Source organism: Fukomys damarensis, unplaced genomic scaffold, assembly GCF_012274545.1.
Source record: "Fukomys damarensis isolate Sample0158 unplaced genomic scaffold, DMR_v1.0_HiC HiC_scaffold_7, whole genome shotgun sequence".
Lineage (NCBI taxonomy): Eukaryota > Metazoa > Chordata > Mammalia > Rodentia > Bathyergidae > Fukomys > Fukomys damarensis.
This window is the reverse complement of record NW_022900919.1, coordinates 12,274,218-12,294,580: the sequence shown is the minus strand read 5'-3', so window position 1 is coordinate 12,294,580 and position 20,363 is coordinate 12,274,218.

Here is a 20,363-nt window from a genome sequence, read left to right as displayed (position 1 = left end):
AGCGAGAAGTGAACGCATCCGGCCGCGCTTATCGACCGACGGCGCGGGCTGCGCGGGGCTTTGATGCAGGCGCGGACCGGGGCTCCCTCTTCTGCGCTTCCTACGGATCCTCTTTGTTTAGGTCCCGCCTTTGGTGTCCTTGTTTAGGTGACGGTTTGAAGATCTTGGGTTCAACGTTCATTCATTCGTTCATTCGTTCATTCATTCATTCATCACTGTGCCGGGCAGCTGCATTCAGAATGGTGTCTTCCTGACAAGCCTGTGAGCTCGCTGGTCTTTTTATCTTCATTTTCCAGATGAAGGGAGGAAAACACAAAGGAATCAGTCGTAGGCAAGGGGCCAAGTCACAGCAGCTGAGACATCTCAGAACCTGCGTTCACCTTGTAGTTGCCCATGGTTTCCGCATTAATTTTATTAGAAACATAGCAACGAAGGAGGTTTCTCTAGATGAAGAATTTCCAGAGTGGGTTATCTAGGAAAACTTGTGACAAGACAGGATAGCAGAGATCAGATTTACTAATGACTTTGTGCACTTCATCGTTTTTGGAGATTTGGGGTGAAATTTGTGATTCCTTTGAGAAGTATGTGTTGTCCGTAGTACAGGAAAGCAAAATGAGCATGAGCGATCTAGGAGAGATGAACTCCCCACCCGTCAGAGGTCAGAGGTGCTGAGTTTGGTCCCATGACTTGGACGAACGAAGTCACAAACCCAAAGAAGACGTTCGAAGTTGAGTTTTATTGGACACAAGAAGCAAAGAATGGCTGCTGGGTTTGCAGGAGGGGTCCTGAGTGGGGAGGCCCCTGAGGCCCTTTGTCAGGAGCAATTTATAGAGCAAACACACTGTGGGTACAAAGTGGGTCAAACTACAGTCAACCTATAGGTCTGTAAGTTCAGCTGCTTTCCTAATAGTATTGATCCAGTAAGAAAACAAGTCACATAGCAACGGGAAGAGCAAGGACATTTTGGGGAAGGGTTGGGTCCACTCTGTTCACCCACCTGGACAGCTGATTCCTATCAGGGCTTGCTTCACTGAGTGCTGCTGATTTCAGTAGAATTCCCAGTTATTATTTATCCCCTGGGGAGACACCTACGCCTGGCCACTGCATTTTTATCATGAGGACTGGGCTTCTTCAGATGCCCCTCCAGCCGCAGTTCTGCTGTTTTTATTTTTGTGCTGACTTCCTCAAGAGCCCAGCCCCTCCCTGTATATTAATTTCTATCTAACTTAGCCGCCTATAGTACCAGTACATTTGGAACCAAGTGATTATTAAGCGTGATAGTTGCAGTGTCACTGTTCTGATTTGTTCAAGGCGGGTGATCGTTTCCTAAACTCTCCTTGATGGAGTGCTTCAGTTTCTGCGGTGTCAGTCTGGGCCCTCTTCACTCTTCTTGAACAGTATCGCCTCAAGCTCCTGCACTGATAGGCCAGTCTCTCAGTGCTTGAGGCCACCCTGATAACTTGGAGTAGGTTCTAGCTAAGGAATCAAGGCTTTCTGGTACCAGAGTGTGCACAAAGGTATCAGATCTCCATACCTAAGGAGCATGACTGCTTGATCAGAAGAGGGCGTGACCAGTGACTAAAATTCCATGTGATGGGAGCTCTACATATGCCAGGGGGACACGGCCTTGAGGTCAGAGATTTTCTCTGCAATTTTCCCTGAGAGAGGTCAAATGCTTCAAAATTCTCATTTTCTAAAGAAATCCTTTATTGTAACGAATAGTCATTGTGACAGATACTGTGTTCAGAACAATAACAAAAACCGTATAGATTCTGATTTTTGTGCATGGACCTGAGCAAATGACATATACGTGACTAGCACGGTTGCTCAGTTGAGTGATATATTAATGTATGTTGCGGAGAAATTTGAACTGGGCAGGGCAGGTAAGTAGGCAAGAGCAGAATATTCTAGGCTGTGGAAACAGTATGTGTAGTTTGCTATTGGGATGACAGTGACAGAGGTCATCTTAGGAGAAAGTGAGAGGACTGTGACGGGAGATCCAGTACTCTTGGCTGCTATAAAGGACAGTTGAGGAGTACTGGAATGGTTAGGAAGCTGTGGGATCAATCCAGGTAAAAAATGATGGTTAATTAGAATAGTGAAGGTAGCAATGAAAGAAGGTTGCAGATTGGAGGGACAGGTTAAATAGACAGAATGTGATGAAAGGAGGGAGTCAATTACACAGGACTGGCAGCACACACCTATAGTCTCAGAACTCAGGAGATTGAGGCAGGAGGACAGACACCAGTTCAAGGCCAGCCTGAACTATGTAGTGAGGCACTTTCTCAAAAACAAAAAGAAAAAGGAAGACGTGACAGCGATGAACCCTAAATTTCTGGCTTACACAACTAAATGGAAAGAAGGTGGAACCATTCTTAAAAGGGAAATATGGAGGAAAATCAGGTTTAGGGTGATGGTTGTGAGATGAATTTTAGGGTATGTTTGAGGCATCAGGATATCATAAATACAGGGTTGTGGTGACTGTTGGGAGAGGATGGGACTAGCTTTGAGGGAGGGTATATGTCTACGCTATCACAGCAAAACAGAAGAGTAGAATGAATGAAGATACAGGTAGGTTTGTATATTTGGTAACAAGGAGATAAAAAATGGATTGGTCTGAGTAGAGAAGTTTTGAAGTAATTGACAATGAATAATTAGTAGGGAAAACTGCAGATCTATGTATTATCATGTACCAGTTATACTCTGCTGGTTGACTTGGGACTCCATAAGCACAGTGGCAGGTAGGTCCCGAGATTGTGGGCATCACTCATGTACTGTAATGTAGGTGCTTAGGAAGAGGTCAGAAAAGGAGAGGGGTGGGGCAAAGACAGAAGAAATAGAGGGTCCATTGACATCAAGGAGCAGTTGAAATATAGTCACTACTGAAATGTGCAGGAGAGTGGGTGATGGTTAGAGAACATGGCCGAGTTCGTGGATTAGTGATAGTTTGCTGAAAAGCAAGGCCCATGTGGAGAGCGAAGGGAGAGAGAAAATAAGGTCATTGGAGATGAAACGGTTAGAGTTTGAGAGTGAGGCTCTTGGATATACATCTACACACAGGCTAAATAACTCAAGGTGACAACAGGGTCTGGGATGAGAATGAAGACTTCCAGCCAAGGACTGTCATTCATGGTGATGGAGAGGGACCAGCAGATTTGTGCGAAGCAACGGCAGAGATGAAGGCAGCTTTGTAAGAAAGCAGGACATTCAAAGAAGTTGCACATGTCTAAGTTATTTTGCATCACCGAGACATGATACCTGATACAAATTTAAAGGATAAGTGGAGTTTATTTTAGCTCACAGTTTTTGGAATACTTGGTCCATATTTGCACCTAAGGCGGAAATGGCACACTGGAAGGGTCTACCACGGAGGAATGCTGCTCATGTCATGGCAGCCAGCAAGCAGAGAGAAAAGGGAGGAGCCAAGGAGAGAGGCATACCTGCCAATTCACCCCTCAGTGATCTACTGCCACCTTCTCCCAGCAAGTCAACCAGTAGGAAAGAAATTAGAATGATCAGAATAGAAATCAAAGCAATGGAGATTAAAAATACAATAAAAAGAATTAATGAATTGAGCTTGTTTTTTAAAAGAATGAACAAAATAGACACATCTGTAGAAGATCTTACCATACAAAGGTGAAAAGACCCCAGTGCAGTTAGAAATGACAAATGAGAAATCACAACAAGCACTGTTGATATCCAGAAAATTATTAGCATCAACTACTTTGCAAAACTGTAAACGAATAAATTCAGGAATTCAGAAGACACATATGAATAACCAAAATTGAACCAGAGATGCAATAACCATGAATAATCCAATAGCAGGTAATGAAATTGAAGCAGTAATAAAAATATTACCAATTAAGAAAAGCCAAGGTCCTGATGGATTTTTTAAAAATTTTAAAGAAAATAAAAAAGAAAGAGTACTCTCAAATTCATTCTCAGAAGCCAACACTACCTTGATTCCAAAACTAGATGAGGATCCAATCAAAAACCTCTCTAATGACCATAGATGCAAAAATTTTCAACAAAATATGACAAATAGAATCCAAAAATCATGAAAAAATCAGACATCCTGACCAAGTAGACTTCCTGCAGTGATTTAAGGATGATTCAAAGTATGCAAATCAATAAATGTATTATATCACATAAACAGAAGCAAGGACAAAAATCACATGATCATCAACACAGAAAAAGCCTTTGAAACATTTAACACCCATTCACATATAAAATTAAAAAAAAGGTATACAAGGATCCTACTTCAAACTGATAAAAGTCATTTATTACAAACCTACTGCCACGATCATATTGAATGGTGAAAAACTGAAAGCTTTTCCTCTAAATTTAGGAAGACAAAGACATCCAATATCACTATTCCCGTTCAACATAGTACTGGAAACATTAGCCAGAGCAATCAGGCAAGAGAAAGAAATAAAGGGATATGTACAGAAAAGCAGGAACTCAAATTATCATTATTTGCAGGTGAAATGATGCTCTACATAGAAGACCCAAAACATTACATCAAAGGCTCTTAGAATTAGTAATCAAATTCAGCAGTGTAGCAGGATACAAAATCAACTGTACCCCAACAATGAACTCACCGAGAAAGAAATTAGGAAAACAACATAATTCAGGATAGAATCAAGAAAACCAAACATTCTCATACCCCAAATGAAAGGTTGGTAATTTTGGGGAACATAAAGCCATATAGTATTGTTTCATAAAACCTGTACCATAGAAGAGTTAAAATATATTCAACAGAGTTACCCGCTGAAAAGCTCTCTCTCTCTCCAAACAGTTCAGATGTGTCCCATAAGGGTCTGGGTCAACAGGAAATCTTGAAAGCCAGGAATGACCAACCTCCCATCTGAGGCTAGGTCTCTGAGCCACTTCTTGAATACGCTATGTGTAAAAGCACTCACTATTTCACAAGAGAGTTCACATCACCAACAGAGTTTCAGTTCAAATCCAAGAATGTGAAAAATTTAAGGTGATTTCAAGAGTCAAAGTATAATTTATCCTTTTTACAACATCTTTGACACTCAGCATACATTCTATTTGGATTCTTTCGATATCAGGACTTTTACTAATGTATGAGACAAGTCTAGCTCTTTATAAGAAACCTTTTCCTACCCATAAAAATTGCTCTTGTGATTTCCTCCCTTACCTAAAACTCTGTCCTCTGCAGACCACATGTAACTTATTTATTCAACTGTCCTGCTTACAATATAATTTCAAGAGCTCTTATTATCTAAAGTGTCTTTTCTGAATGATTTATGTATGGTTTAGGAAAAAGAATTTGGCAGAGTATTTCAGGTGTGCTTGACAAATACCAAATAAAGTATTTGGGTGGGTAGCTAGGACTTATTGCCTTACCAGCACTTCCTGACTCTCAAGAACACATCTCTTTTTTGCACTTTGAAAAAAACTATGCTAGAGCCCAATTCAGTTAAAATGTTTTAGAATGGCACTACTAAATGTCTTAAGCTGGATATTCAAATTTTTATTTTAAATTTGCTAAAATGCATGTGTTTCTTTTGTTTACCCATTGAAAGTTCTGTGTGCTTGCTTTTTGTATATCAATTGAAATTGTAGACTCATGTGATATTTCTGGTTAAGGAGCAGCACCGAATCTTTTTATTTTCTTTGACTTTTTCAGATTTACATACAGGAAATTTTACTCTTTTTGGTGTATATTTCACTGAGTTTTCACAAATGTCCACAGTTAAGTATTCAGCAACAAAATAAAGATACGAAACAATATATCAACAGCAACATTCTCCTGAATACTTTGTAGTGAGAAGTCCAGTGCCTTCCCTACAATTCCTGGAAACCATTGATGCATTCTTTTCCTGTAATTTTGTGTTTTCCAGAATATCACATGAATGGAATTATATAGCATGTATCTTGTGTCCAGTTCTTGCCAATTATGGGGATCTGTAAATCTTATATAGAAGAAATGAAGGGACACATTTTTATTTCTTTGAGAAAAACAGTACAAAGAAGTGTGAGGTTGGTGAATCATATGCTGAATGCATGTGTTTTTGTGGGGGTTTTTTTGTTGTTGTTGTTGTTTGCTTTTTTTCTTTATTGGTAAATTTTAGGTATACAATACAGTTACGTTTATCATTGGCATCTTGTACCTTTACATAATATATCTTGGTTCTTATTTTTTCCCCTTCCCTCCCTTCACCCCCTCCACCCTTCCATATTTGCAGAGACTTTGTTTTCATTTTTTTTCCTTTTCTCTTATTTTTTTCTCTTCCCTTCTTAGCTTTCCCCTACCCTTCCCACTTCCCCTAGAGCTTTAGACATTTTTTTCCTATTATACAATATCAATTATACATTTTGATTCTTTTTTTGTTTTTTTGTACCAGGGATTGAACTCGGGAGCTTGCACTTGCGAGGCAGGTGGTGAAAAACTGAGCTAAATCCCCCACCCCATTTTGATTCTTATTTACACTTTTAGCTTATCACACCAGAGAAACTATTCAGTATTTACACATGTGTCCTATTAATTTCACTTAAGAGTATGTTCTCAAAGTGCATCTACTTAGCTATAAATGTCTAGTTTCTTATTCTTTTTGGCTGACTAGTACTCCATTTTATAAAAACAAACAAACAGACAAAAACATCTTTATCCAGTCTCTAGTTGATGGACAATTAGGCTGTTTCCAAGTTTTAGCTATTATAAACTGTGCTGAATATATGTTTAACTAAGAAGCTGTGAAACTATTTTCCAAAGTGATGATATCTTTTTCCATTTATGCCAGCCCATTTAAAAGTATATTCTATTCACCCCTTATTAGCCTTCTTATGTGGAATAAATAGTGATGACCCTTTTTATGACTGATGTTAGCAATATGTCTTGTCTGTGTTCTTTTTTGTTTGATTAGATCGGCTATAGGTTGATACATTTTGTTTATATTTTCAAATAAACTGTTTTTGAATCTGTTGGCCTTCTTCTTTGCTTTGAATATCTTTGATTTCTACTGTCCTTTGTAATTTCTTTTCTTCTACTTGCTTTTAATTTAATTTTCTTTTTCTTTTTCTTTTTTTATTTAGATTTGAGAGATCTTGCCTTTGTTCTATTACATGCACTTAATGCTACACATTTCTGTTTAATTACTGTGCTTCACATTTGTAATGACTTGTATTTTTGTTTGTTTCCAAACCATTTCTAAATTTCTGTAAGATTAATTTGACTGATGGGTTATTTAAAAGTATGACCAATATCCAAATAACTGGAAATTTTATGGTTGTCTTTTTGTTATTGATTACTTGCTTAAATTTATCACTGTCTGAGACTTCACTTTGGTTTCCATTCTTTCATATTTGTTGATATGTGTTTTATGGCTCAGAATGGTTTATTTTGGAAAACGTTCTATATGCACTTGACATGATTATGTATTCTGTTGTCACTGGCTAAAGTGTTCTATAAATTTTAGTTAGATCAATTTGATTGATATGTTTATATCTTCCATATACTTTCTAATTTTCTGCCTGCTTGATCTACTAATTACTGAGAGAAGAGTGTTGAAGGATCCAAATATAATTATGTCAGTTTTTGCCTATTGAATTTTTAAGAACTGTTGTTAGGCACATGTATGTTTAAGAGTATTATATATTCTAGAAGAATTGACTATTTTATCATTATATAACATCTTTTTTAAACCTTAGTCCTCTTGTTCTAAAGTTCTCTTTATTTGAAATTATTATACTCTTGGTACTACTACTTTATTTTTCTAGGTGTTAGCAAGTTGTTTCTTTTTGTGTTCCTTTACTTTTAACCAGTCTGATTATTTAGAGTTAGGTTCTTATAAACAATATAGAGGTGGGGTCTTGTTTTTGTTTTGTTTTTAATTAAATTAGACAAACACATCTAGGTGTTAGCAAGTTGTTTCTTTTTGTGTTCCTTTACTTTTAACCAGTCTGATTATTTAGAGAGGTTCTTATAAACAATATAGAGGTGGGGTATTGTTTTTGTTTTGTTTTTAATTAAATTAGACAAACACGTTTAAAATGATTATCAATACAGAAGTGATTACTGCTACAGTGATGTAAAGTTTCCCAATTATTTTCTGTTTTGTGGTAGTGTGAATTGAACTCAGAGCTCTCACACTGAACTACATTACAACTCCTCCCACCCTCCTTTTTTTTTTTTTTTTTTTTTTTTTTCTAGACAGGGACATGCTAAACTCCTCAGGCTATGTTCAAACTTAAGCTCCTCATGACTTAGACCCCAAAATGCTAGTATTATAGGTGTGTACCACCATACCCAGCTTCTCCTTCACTTTTCAAGGATAGTTGGGCTTAGTGGATGTAGTTAGCTCGGGAGGCCTTTGCTTTGTTTTTGTTTTGCTTATTTCTTACTCTTTAAAGAATTGGCTTTACTATGTTCTGCTTTCATGTTTTTCTAATGAAACGTGTCTGGCATCTTCCAATATTATCATTTTGTCTAGTTTTCTGTGTCTAATATCATATGACTAAGTTTACATTTGTTTGGTATTATATTTCTTGGCGTTCTCTGAGCTTCATCAATCTATGATTTGGTTCTTGTTACTACTTTGTTCTTTTGCGGGGAAGGAGTAGAGTTATCTGCTATTATTTTCTTCAGTATGATATTTTTTGGCTTCTTTGAAAATTTTTAGATAGTCTAGTTGTATATCTGTTACCACTCTTGTGATCAGGTTGTCAGCATTTCTGGGCTTAGATGAGGGTTCTCTTGTGGGTGCAAATTGCTGTCTTCTTATATTTTCACATGGTAGAGAGATCTTTGGGGTATCTCTTCTGAGGGCACTACTCCCATGACGCAGACTCTACTCTTTTATGTAATCACATTCCAAAGACTCCACATCCTCTACCATTTCAAACTTTCAGTCATAGTAACATTCTACTAAACCATTCAAGTGAGCTTTATTCTAAGCACCTTTAACAGTAGAAACTACTTACATTGCCCTGCACCCATCCCATGCATTTGAAGCAGTAGAATTGGAAATGAGAGACTTCAAATGGCATTTAGTCCCAAGGTTTTGATTCTGTTTCTCTTCCAAACAGAGATTAGGAGATGTGAATTTTATTCTTGAAGTCATCTTCACCAGAGTTTGGAGTAGAGGATATCATGGTTTATCCCAGCAATAGTAGGGATGAGGCAGGATCTGATTCTCAAAAATCTTTTGTACATTACTCTTCCATAGCTTTCTATGTGCCTAAGAAACTGCCATCTCCATTCCCTTGTTCAAAAAATAAATTCTCTGTTTATTCTGGGATTTTTCATATTTTCCATCCTGATGTTTTGTCTTCAATTGTTCCTCTCTGGAATTGGATTTGATGAAAGTGATCAATAACTTTAAGAGCAGCTTACTTAAATAACAAATGCTATTTTCCCAGACATTTTGAGAACCTCCTATGTGCTGAGCACTCTTTGGAAGATGAGATGTACAAAGATTATGAGCCTGTGGTTCCTCTTTGCCCTTAGGAAAAGGCACAGCTCATGTATTGCTTGATTTTGAGGTTATATTCTTAGAAATGCATCATAAGGTGATCTTGTAATTGTGAGAACATCATACAACATACCTCCAAAAACTAAGACAGCTATAACATCAAGTCTTATAGTCTTGCATTGTATTTGTGGTCCCTCCTTACTAGAATGTCATTATGTGATATAGCAATCTACATAACAGCTGTTTGAATTTTCTGGAAAGTCCTATGGAAACACAGTTGAAGAATAGGATAATATTGCCTTGGAGAGTCTGGCTTCATCAAATCTCAATAACACCTGCCTACTTTGTTTATTGCTTATATCTTGAGCATTATTACATAAACATCTGAGGTTGTTCCTACACATAAGTATAGCTTACTGGTTCTCTATTTGGGCTCAAATTTATAATTACCAGAATAACCTTTAAAAAGTGCTTTTCTCGATCTCAGCTTCAAAGGTTCTGCCTAGGTGTTTGAGTTTTGAAAGCTCCCAGAAAACTTCGTGACCACTCGAGACCCATAGTTATAGTTATTTTCAGTGTTATCTTTGTTAATATTAGATTATTCCATCTTAGTGTAATAGTATTCTCTTTCTCAAAATTTATTTTAAAATGTTGTTTTCAAGCTTAGTAAATTACTTGTCAAAATTGGTTTTTCTTATTGAATTTTCTGAGATGAGCTCTATTCCCTGTTCAGGAAGGAGAAGCCAAGAGTCCAGAAAACTATCCTTCTTCACAAACCTCCTGTATTTCCACACAAAATTCCCTGAAGTCTATTTCAGACTTACATTAGCAATACAGTATTTCTAGCTCATTTTCAAAATATGTTATAAAAATCACTATTTAATACACATAAAATAACCACACCATCTATGTTATGTAAGAATAAATATTTAGTTGTTTGGAATTCTTAAGAAATGAAAGACATTACAAAAACTCTTTTCACAGACTTCCATATATCAAGAGCAAGCAGAAGCTAATCTGATGTAGTTTATGAGCAAATTGCTCAGTGTGACAAAGTGTAAAATCTACAATGACAACTAAACATTTTAGGCCTTTATGCCATTTGCTGGTGGGGTAAAAATAAGCCTTTTTAAGTTTACACCTGGTGGAAAAATGTTTCCAAGTGACCACATTACCTAGGTTATAACTTTAGCGGCATACGTTATAAGCACACACTGGTTGTGCAAATAATTCCTGGAAAAATATTGTACAGCATATAAATACTTAAAAATAATTAAAGCAAAACTAAAAAGTAATAAAAATCGTTAAACACTTGTGTGCCAATACAACTATTATAGCGATACATAGCGAAGTACAACAATATTTTAAAAATATATACAACATAGTGATATTTATTTCTGAGAGCAAAGATAGATACATCAAAGGTTTATCTTTGCATATTTTGGCAGTAAGAAGAACTTATTTAGAAAACGATAATATTCATATTTTATTAGCACTTTCTAAAGGAACAAAATCAATAGAAAATATGTGTGTAATTATACAGAATATTTATTAGTTAGGCTGACTTAATAAGAGGCAGGAAAGTCTACAGTGTGTGTGCTGGAGAGCACAGGGACCGGGATCTGCTAAGCCCAAGGAGATGGAAGTTGCAGAAAAGAAATCAAGGACGTAAGGCCAGCCCAAGGGAAAATACCTAGAAGCTTACCTAAGAGCTGTGGTGAGAGTCTGTATTATAAGGTGAAGAATTGACGACTTGGAGAACCATGTCCCAGGTGACTGGCAGCAGCAGGTGGATTTGCTCAGGAAACCAGACATCTTCAAAATGGGCATAGATTGTTCTTTCTTTTCTCATTCCATTCAAGTTCATACCTATCAGTTGGTGTCACTCACCGTAGGGGTGAGCTATCCAGCTTCAGTTTGCTGGCGCAGGTATCAGTCAAGTTAGCTACAGACCCATTCAGAACTGCACTTTACTAGTCTACGGGGGAACTTTTAACTCTAGTCAAGTTGACCTATCACGATTAATAGTCACAATATTACATCTAATCCTTCAATGTAAAACTAAATGTAGTATGTAAATGCTTATATTTTTATCTGTATGCCTCACTTGATTTGGGCTGAAAGCAACAGTACTAGAGGCTAATTTATTTGACTGTAACTCACTTGACTTTTTGTATTAAATGTAATGCTTGCTAGGTTTAAGATTACCAACAACCATGATCCTTCAGATGGTAAGCCTTTATTTATAATGCAGCACATCACAAATAGCCCTGCATAAGGCAATGGTATAATGAAAGTTCACACATTTTCTGACGAGGTAAAGCAAGGTTTATTTGCAAGCTCTCAGGCTCATTTGCTTTCATTGCTCCCCATCTGCTACAGTTGGTTTGTCATCTTCAGTGTGATGGAATGACAGTCCATCTAATTCAACCTGCAGTGCTCAGTCCATTTAACTAGGTCAATGGCTGGTTAGTTATGTCAGAGATTTTGTGTGTGTGCATGGGGGGGCATGGGGTGTTATTTTTTGTGTTTTCCTCTCTACTAAAACAAAACTAGCCAACTAGCAACAACAAAGTCAGTCTTTTACAAAAGAAAATGTGTTGAATACAGATCTCCAGTCAGACTCAGTTAACTTAGTAAGGATTTTAGAAACGTCATTTGTCTCAAAATATGACAATACTTTTCCACCTAAAATGCGAGGTCCTCTGGGGAGTCATCCCTCATGAAGAGACCCCCAAAATAATGGGTAATTGCTAGCCACAACTCATTGAAGAGTGAAAAATTGGGGAGGACGTTAACCATTTCACGTATTATTGCATTGCTTGAATTTTTAAGCAATGATACTTACTACACTTGAATTATAAAATAGCAACAGAAAAACAGTGGAGGAAAAGTACGGATTTCTAACTCTCCTTTGTAGTCACTCACTGAGCCAGGGCAGAAGATGATAGTGAAGAAGAGTACTCACACCTACCTTCAGTGGATTTCCACCCTTTTTGACAAACTGTGAGCAACACTGGACCATTTCTTTTCTTCTTTCTACTTGCTTTTCTTTGTTGCTCATTTTGTATTAATCAGGTGAGAGTCACAAAACATAAAAGGAACCACTCAGTACATTCACAGTGTTATGCCACTACCACATCTACCGAGTTTCAAAATAGTTTCAAGACTGTAAAAGGAAATGTAGTACCCCAGTTTATGGGATGTTGGAAAGATTAAAAGCTTTATGGCATGTTAAAGATTTTGAATATGGTAAGTATTTGATAAATATCAAAATGTTTTGAGGAGAATCAAATAATTCTCCACAGCATGGGAGACCATTTGTCAGACACTTAACAACGTACCTCCTTCATCCGCACTCCATTCAATGCCAAAACTCCGCATCCATTAAAAAATCATGAAATAATGAAATCATGAAATTTCAACCACATTCAAATACAGGTTCGGTAGACAAAGATGAAGCTTGGTAGTTATGCTCTACGCAACGTTTTTCTAAGGACCAAAAACGTCAGTCAGGGAAAGGTATTTGCTTTGAGGTTCTATGAGCTCTTTGGAAGACACGTATTTGCTCTCTAGGAATCCCAGTCTTGGTTTGTATAGAATTATCAGTCCCCCTGTGCTCTGGCTTCTCAGAGTGTACCCAGTCCTCCCTGGGTACATTTGAGAGTTATTGCTATTGCCTGTGCTCCCTCTATTGATCCCCCTCCTTAGCCTTCCCTTCCGCGACTCTCCTCAGTTCATCCTGCCACACTGACACTAGTCTTCTTAATGTTCTTCCATCTCACCATGTACTCTCTGGTTTATTCTTTGCATTTTTTCCTCCTGGAATGCTCTAATATCAGAAATCGACGCCATCAGCTCCACAGTTCTTCGTGCGAGTGTCAATGAATATCTTAATAGAGGGGTTTTCTCTGAGCTTCTTATGGGAAATAATTCCCTCACTCTACTGCTACTTTTCATACCTTTTATCTAACTTTAGTTTTTGGCTTTGCCATGATACTAGTGTCCTTGGTGGAGTTGCGTATCCATGTATTTATTTCATTGTGTGTGTCTTTCCGAGCCAGAATTGAAGTTTCCTAGGGAAAAGTCTTTGCTTTTTTCTTTATTAGCCTTTACCCATCACTGAAACAGTGGCTTCTATATAGTAGGTGTCCCAACAAATATTTGTTCCAAAATGACTATTAATATAGCTAATAATACAGCAAAGCATGGAATTTCATTCTCAGAAATATTGCAGTCATTATACAAAAACAAATTTCTCAGTTAAGCAAAATTAAAAATTTGGTCAAATTTTCTTCTTATTTGCCAGTGAAATATGAAAGATTTAAACGTAGAATGTGAGCTCCTGTCTGTCCTTTTACATTTGTGATCGGAAATAGCCTCTTATGAGGGCTGAATTAATATGCATCATGATTGATTTAAAATGCATGATGTTTTGCACTGGTATTCAGCCAACTTCTACATTCAATTAAAAAACCATTATAGTTGCCTGTGTTGGAGCATTACACTAATGGCAAGAGCTGTACTACTTGCAAGAGGTGGATTTTGCCACGGGATTATATGGGTGACATCCTAATCTGAGTGAGATGAGGAAATTTAAGATTCTGTCCTCATAAATTTGCATGTGCAGAGCGGAGAGTCAACACCCATGGGTACTTAATTTGAAAATCTCCTTGTACATGTTAAAAAATAAAACAAAACAAAGGAATCCCTCACTTCTTAGCTTTGGAACTGAAGAGCAGATTTGCATGAAGTTGAGCTGTGAAATGTGTCACTTATTCCTCGTAGTTGCATCCCCGGGCAACACCTCCTTCTGTAGCTAATTCACCTGCTCTGCCAGGTGTCCTCATCCACCAGATATATAAATATTTGTCTAAATTCTTCCCATTTTATCATTCTGTTTTTGTGTATATTAGAAAAGCCAAAAAAAAACCAAAAGATTTTAAGAAAAGCCAGAGCCTGAGCCAATCTGCCAGGGAAAAGAGACATTTTCATCTCTCTTTGGTCCCTCCGAATAATCCCTTTTATATTAGGCTGGCATAAGACAGATTCTCCTAAAGTGAACGTGGTCTTGGTGCATTAAAGAGCAAAAGACGCAAATTATTGCTTGTCCAAGGCTCTCACATTGTGTTTGTGTGTGAGCATTTTTCTCACATGCCTGTTCCTCTGGGAATCGTGTCACATTTACTGTTTTTATGTCGTGATAGCTTATTGGCCTTGAAGCCAGATAGACTTGGGCTTGAACTGCACCATTTTCACTCCAGAGCACTATGATCCTGAGTTCATAGCTTGGTCACTCTGAACCTCAGCCTGCTCATCCGTGATATGTGAAACCGCAGTGCAGAGGTGCTGCAGGTCTGGCTCTGTGCTGCACATTTTTGCTCACGAATCACCATGTGACCTCTGATGAAGAAGTGCAAAAGGACTCACTTGCTCAATTGTGTAAGCAGCATCTAACAAGGCATGAGGTCCACAATAGGAGCTCATATCCTGAGTGACTCCAGACCTGAGGCTCCAGAATCTCTCCGGGTGCTGGAACTCCAGAACCTTGTATTAGTCATGCGCTTTTTCTGGATGAATGAAATGACATAAATACACGTAAGGTAGACTGACATATTTTTGGAAATCAGATAGAATTCTACATTTGCACAGAGCTTAAGAGAAGTGTCAATGCCACCCCCCACCACCACCAAAAAAGGAAAAAACCACCAAAGAAGCAAACAAAATGCAAAAGTGGTCTTAACAGAAGTCAGAAAGTTGAATCCCATTAACCAATACTCAGAATAAATCACTTTATATTTCCTGACCTTCTACCTATATTTTCCAAAGGAAAGAGTCTTACCTGTGCTAATTAGCATTAATTTTAGTTATTTCATATCTCTTTTACATGGATTTTGCCTAGAAGCAGGTTGGCATAGTGGAAAACATTACTAAATCAGCAATTAAAAATTAGGGATTTAGTTCTTTCTTCTACTAATTAACTAAACAAAATTAGAAGGGTTGGTAAGTCATGCCCCTGGAAAACAATCTTGTTTCATTTCATTTTGAATCACTGTTATTATTTGCAAAAGAGACAGATGCTTGACCTATTTCATTGTTAGAGTCTTGGCAATTCTTGGCTTCTTTGCTATTTGGTTCTACAAAGTTGAAAAAAAATTTCAAGAGTTATGAAATTGGTTCTAAGCCAACTTGATGTATCCACTGAAAATACCATGGTAAAGCTTCTTGGATCTATTTCCTGTGAGAACCTATTTTTAAGTCATTATGACAGTTCTTCTAAAAATGTAACTTATTAACATTGAAACATCTGTAGAGGAAATAAAGATGTCTATAGAAGCAGGTAGGATTTCATTTAAATTTTGTATAGATTTAGGTCAATTAACATTTCTGAGTCTCAGTGTTTTCCTCTGTAAAAGAGTCACAATGATTTCTAACTTTCAGGGATTTTTGGTAAGATTAATATCTTTCATACATGTAACCCAAGGGACTAGGATGATTTTATGTTAATTCAATGAACTAAAAGGAGCCAATGTAACCTATATGATTCTATATTGGAATTTTAACTATTGCTTGGGTTTCCTGTAGTCTTTAGACTCTGGATTCCTTGCAAGATATATTATTTTCTTCCTTAATTCTTTAAAAATACCTCATTATGTATATGTTCAAGTCACAGAAGCTTCACAGTTGAGGGCATCATAGAACTTTTTCTGCACTGTATAATTTACAACAGAGATCTGTGAATTATCTTATAAGGACAATGATTTCAACATCTTAGTATCTGTATATAGAATTTCTTTATTTTTTCTTTTCTACACGCTAACCAATACTCTCAAGTTCTGTATGCATGAGGATTTCTCTGTGGGTTATATATGGAATATTTGAGAGGACTCAACTGTAGACTTCAAATAGGCAATCACAGTTTATATCTAGATGTCCCTCCAAAGCCTCGGGTGCTCGTAGGTGTGGGTTTGGGGAGGTGATTGAAGCATGGTGTGCCATGAGAAATTCTACTCTTAGAGCCAGCCAAGTGTGGACTGAAACTTCTACAAACTGTAAACCAAAATAAATGTCTCCTCATTTAAATTGTATGTATTAGATATTTCATCCCAGCAACCTTGGAAGTAACTGATGCTGTGTTTTTTCATCTCTATGAACATTTTGGAGTTTAATGTTCTTGTAAGATATACCATTATATTTAAATAATTACAGCAAATGATTCCAAGGAGAATGATACCAGTGCTAGAAGTAAACACTTAGCATTTTATAAAGGGTCTCATGACACGCTCTTCACTTAACATCAGTCCTCCTTGAAGGCATTTAATTTTCCATTTTCCCAAGCTATTTCTGATATTAACTCATTCATGAATCTTTTCCAGCTTTTACTCTCATTTCCAGTAAAAATTTTTGCTCCCTTTCTCTCTGGACCTGATACCCTATCTTAATAACCTTTACAGAGACTGGTGCTTGTGTTCTCTTACTGGTCCAAGGACTCACCCTTGTCGTTAGTTCCCCAAATCCAGGCTCCTACCCAGTGGGATTTTATCCGTGAGTTGTGAGCCTCTCTGGAGCTCTGCATATCTCTGCACTTAGCTTCCCTATTGATTCCATTGCTGCTGCTTGGGTGCCTCCAAGGCCATGCCACCCTCTGGTCTGCCTCATCTACACACTCACCTGTGCTCTAGACAAGTAAGGGAAAGGACAGATCCTAGCGCATACTTTAATTCCCTCAACCTCAACAAACTCAGCTTTTTAGCAATTCTACTTATAAGTGGAGCAAGGAAACCCAACCAGAGAGTTTTGCAAAATCAGTAAGCATTCAACAGTTTTAATAATTATGCTCTCCCTGTGATAGTAACATGAGTGACTAAAGCAGTCAAATTCTGAGAAGATATATATTTGACTCTGATTCTCCTAAGTCCATCTGCTCAAACTGCCTCTAGTACAGATTACTGTATGCAGTTTTAAATTAGTACACATTAGAACATACAGATTTAAGGCTAGAAATAGGGATGCTATTAATGAAAAAACCACTCACAATATCCCCTTTGCCTCTTTGATAAAGCAATGTAGACTCTTGGGCTAAGAGCTATACATATTCTAAAAGATCTTGGGGAGCTCAAAGTTCAGATTAGAAATCAAGCCGTATCCAAATACTTCCAGTTTTCAAAAGTCTCAGACAAGGAATGTACAGGTTATAATTCTGTAGTGTCTCTCTGCTTTCAGATTTAGACATCTTCCTTTGCCAAATTAAGAAAAAAGAAAAAAAGAAAAATTAATTCTTTGGAGCTGAAACAGAAGCATTTGCTCTTCTGTGATCCGCAGTTCTTAACCTAATGTGGCAGCTCATAAGGAAGCTGTCAGATCTGCAATCCTAGTCGCTCTAAGTTGCCTTCTGTGCGTACCGTGTAGTGGTCAGGAGTGAGTACGCATTGACAACTCATCTTCTTTATTCCGTGGCTCTGAAACATACTCCCGGCATGCAGTGCTTTACCCCTGTGACTCTTGGGTAGGCTACACATGTGTGGCCCTGAAGAGGTTAGCTGTGTGAAGCAAGTACATTCTGAAGATGACCTCAGTGGTTATAGAGTCAGGCATGAAACTATGGCAGCAAGGTGTTTATGAAGCATACCGCAGTGGCACGAAGTCAGCTGGATGTTGCTTATTCACTGCCACATTTACCGTGGGTGCCAAACACAAACCTGAAGACTCTATCATGCACCTAGTGTCAAAAAAACTAACTTTGTAAGAAACAGGGAAACAAGCAACGAATATCATTAACAATTGTTCAAATGCTTCTTAAGTATGGCTTCTCACCTGCACTTTGCAGAATTCATATGGTGTCTGTGTGTTCGTGTTTATGTAAATGGATGTAAACATGTACCCATAACGGGTACTGCTATTAAATCCACGTTGGCAAAGACTTAGTGATTTGAGCATGGTATTCCATAAGTTACCTGCTACAACCAGTATTTGCTGACTTAGTCTAATTGTAATTGATGGGATTTTAATATAATTGACACAGCCAGTTACACTGGGGAAGAAATGTTTCCTAATCTACTGAGAGGAGGTGAGGAATTGAAAATTTATTGCAGAAGGATTGGAATTTTGTGCTAATTAAATCAGTTACTTTTCATTTTCTTATCAAAGGCTGTTCTTTATTGGCAGTTATAAAATGAATAGGTCTCCTTTATAACATGATAAAATACTAATCCATCCAGTAGTTTCAGAAGTATATCTAGAATCAGATCGAGTATTCCTTACATCACTGCCTTTGTCATTTTCTCCCAGACTCCCCCTTAGTCTTTATATTCAATTCTTGCAGAAAGCAAATGATCTTCAGTAAATTTTCTTAATCATTTCTACTAAAGTTATTCTCATAACTGAGTGATGAGAACTTGCTCTCTACAAGACAAGAGGGAAGGAAAGATGTGTGCTGTGCTATAGGCTATCATAAGAACAGAATTTCTTATGGGATTTAAACCCATGTCCTCTTTCAGGCTAGACAAATGCTTTTCCACTAAGCTACCCCTCAGCCTTTTTTCAAAAATATTTGAGAGGATCTCACTAGGTTGCCATTGCTGGCCTCAGTATTGCAATCCTCCCGTTTCAGCCTCCTGAGTAGCTGCGGTTACAAGTGTGTACCACCATATCCGGTAAAAGCAAAAAATTCTTTTAAGCAATATATATTACTTTAGCACATTCTTGTGATTTTTAAATGCAACTTTGTATTTTTTTACTTTTCTGTTACATAACTTCCCTCATTTCAGCTAAAAGACATGGAGAACACGCTGTGGTTATCTGGTGTTTTTTTTTTTTAATGCAGTTTATAGAAAAATTGGCACACGTCAATTTTAAAACCTGGAACTTTGCTTATTCTAGCTTTCAGATGCTAGTAGCTAGGTGACCTTAAATCAACTTTTCATGTAATTTCTAATCTAGGGTCTATCCCAAATTTCCCATGTTAACCAATCCAAGTTGAAACTTAGCTTGCATTTTCTCTTACAGCTGCAATCCAATGTATGATAAAAAGTGTTCTCCCTCCATCTCTTCTTTAGATTCCAAGGAGGGGAGACAGTGAACACACTTTGTTTCTCCATCAGAATCTCATGGTTCTGTATCCCACGTAAAATGAGGGCCTGCCCTTATGGTTTTGCTTCTGTTTGATTAACTTTCTCGCTGTGAATCACCATGTGACTTGGTACAGCTGGAACCCTCACTGATCCCATTTGAACCTGAGTTCAGTAGCACTCAGGCTAGTCAACTGTAGCTTGAGTATTCTAAATTGTAATTTGTCCTACACCTCAATGACCACTTTGGTTGTTTGAGTGAAATATATTCGCCCATAAATTTATGTTTAAGAAATAATGTGGGTGAGGGCTGGGGATTTAGCTCAGTGGTTGTGCTGCCTGCCTCCTAAGTTCGAGCCCCAGTACCAAAAACAAAACAAAACAAAATAAAAAACAAGAAATAATGTGCATAGCTTCCCAGTGGCTTTTCATTTATTTAAAATTGTGGAATACATGTGGATCCATCCTCCTTTAAAGGGAGTCTATTTAACCTATCCTTGATTATATTTATTTCACCAAGAAAAGTTAGAATGGGAGAGTCCAAATTATCTTATCCGTGTTGACTGAAGGATACAAGGTATCCCCATATTAGGACCATCACAGGCTTCTTTGCCATTTTCTCCTCTCTCCCTCTCTTCTCTCACCACCTATCTGGCTTCACCCCTCACTCAGTTCCTTAGATTGTCCAACTGCAAACCCATTTCTCCATACCTCTCTGAAAACTCTGGTTCCGGGTCCTTGCCAGGGCTTCCTCAAGCACCTCACGGCTTCCTGAAGTGCGCACGTTAGAACCTGCTACTTTCCACCTCCGGGACCTTGGGGAGTTACTTAATCTCTCTTGGTCTCATCTTGT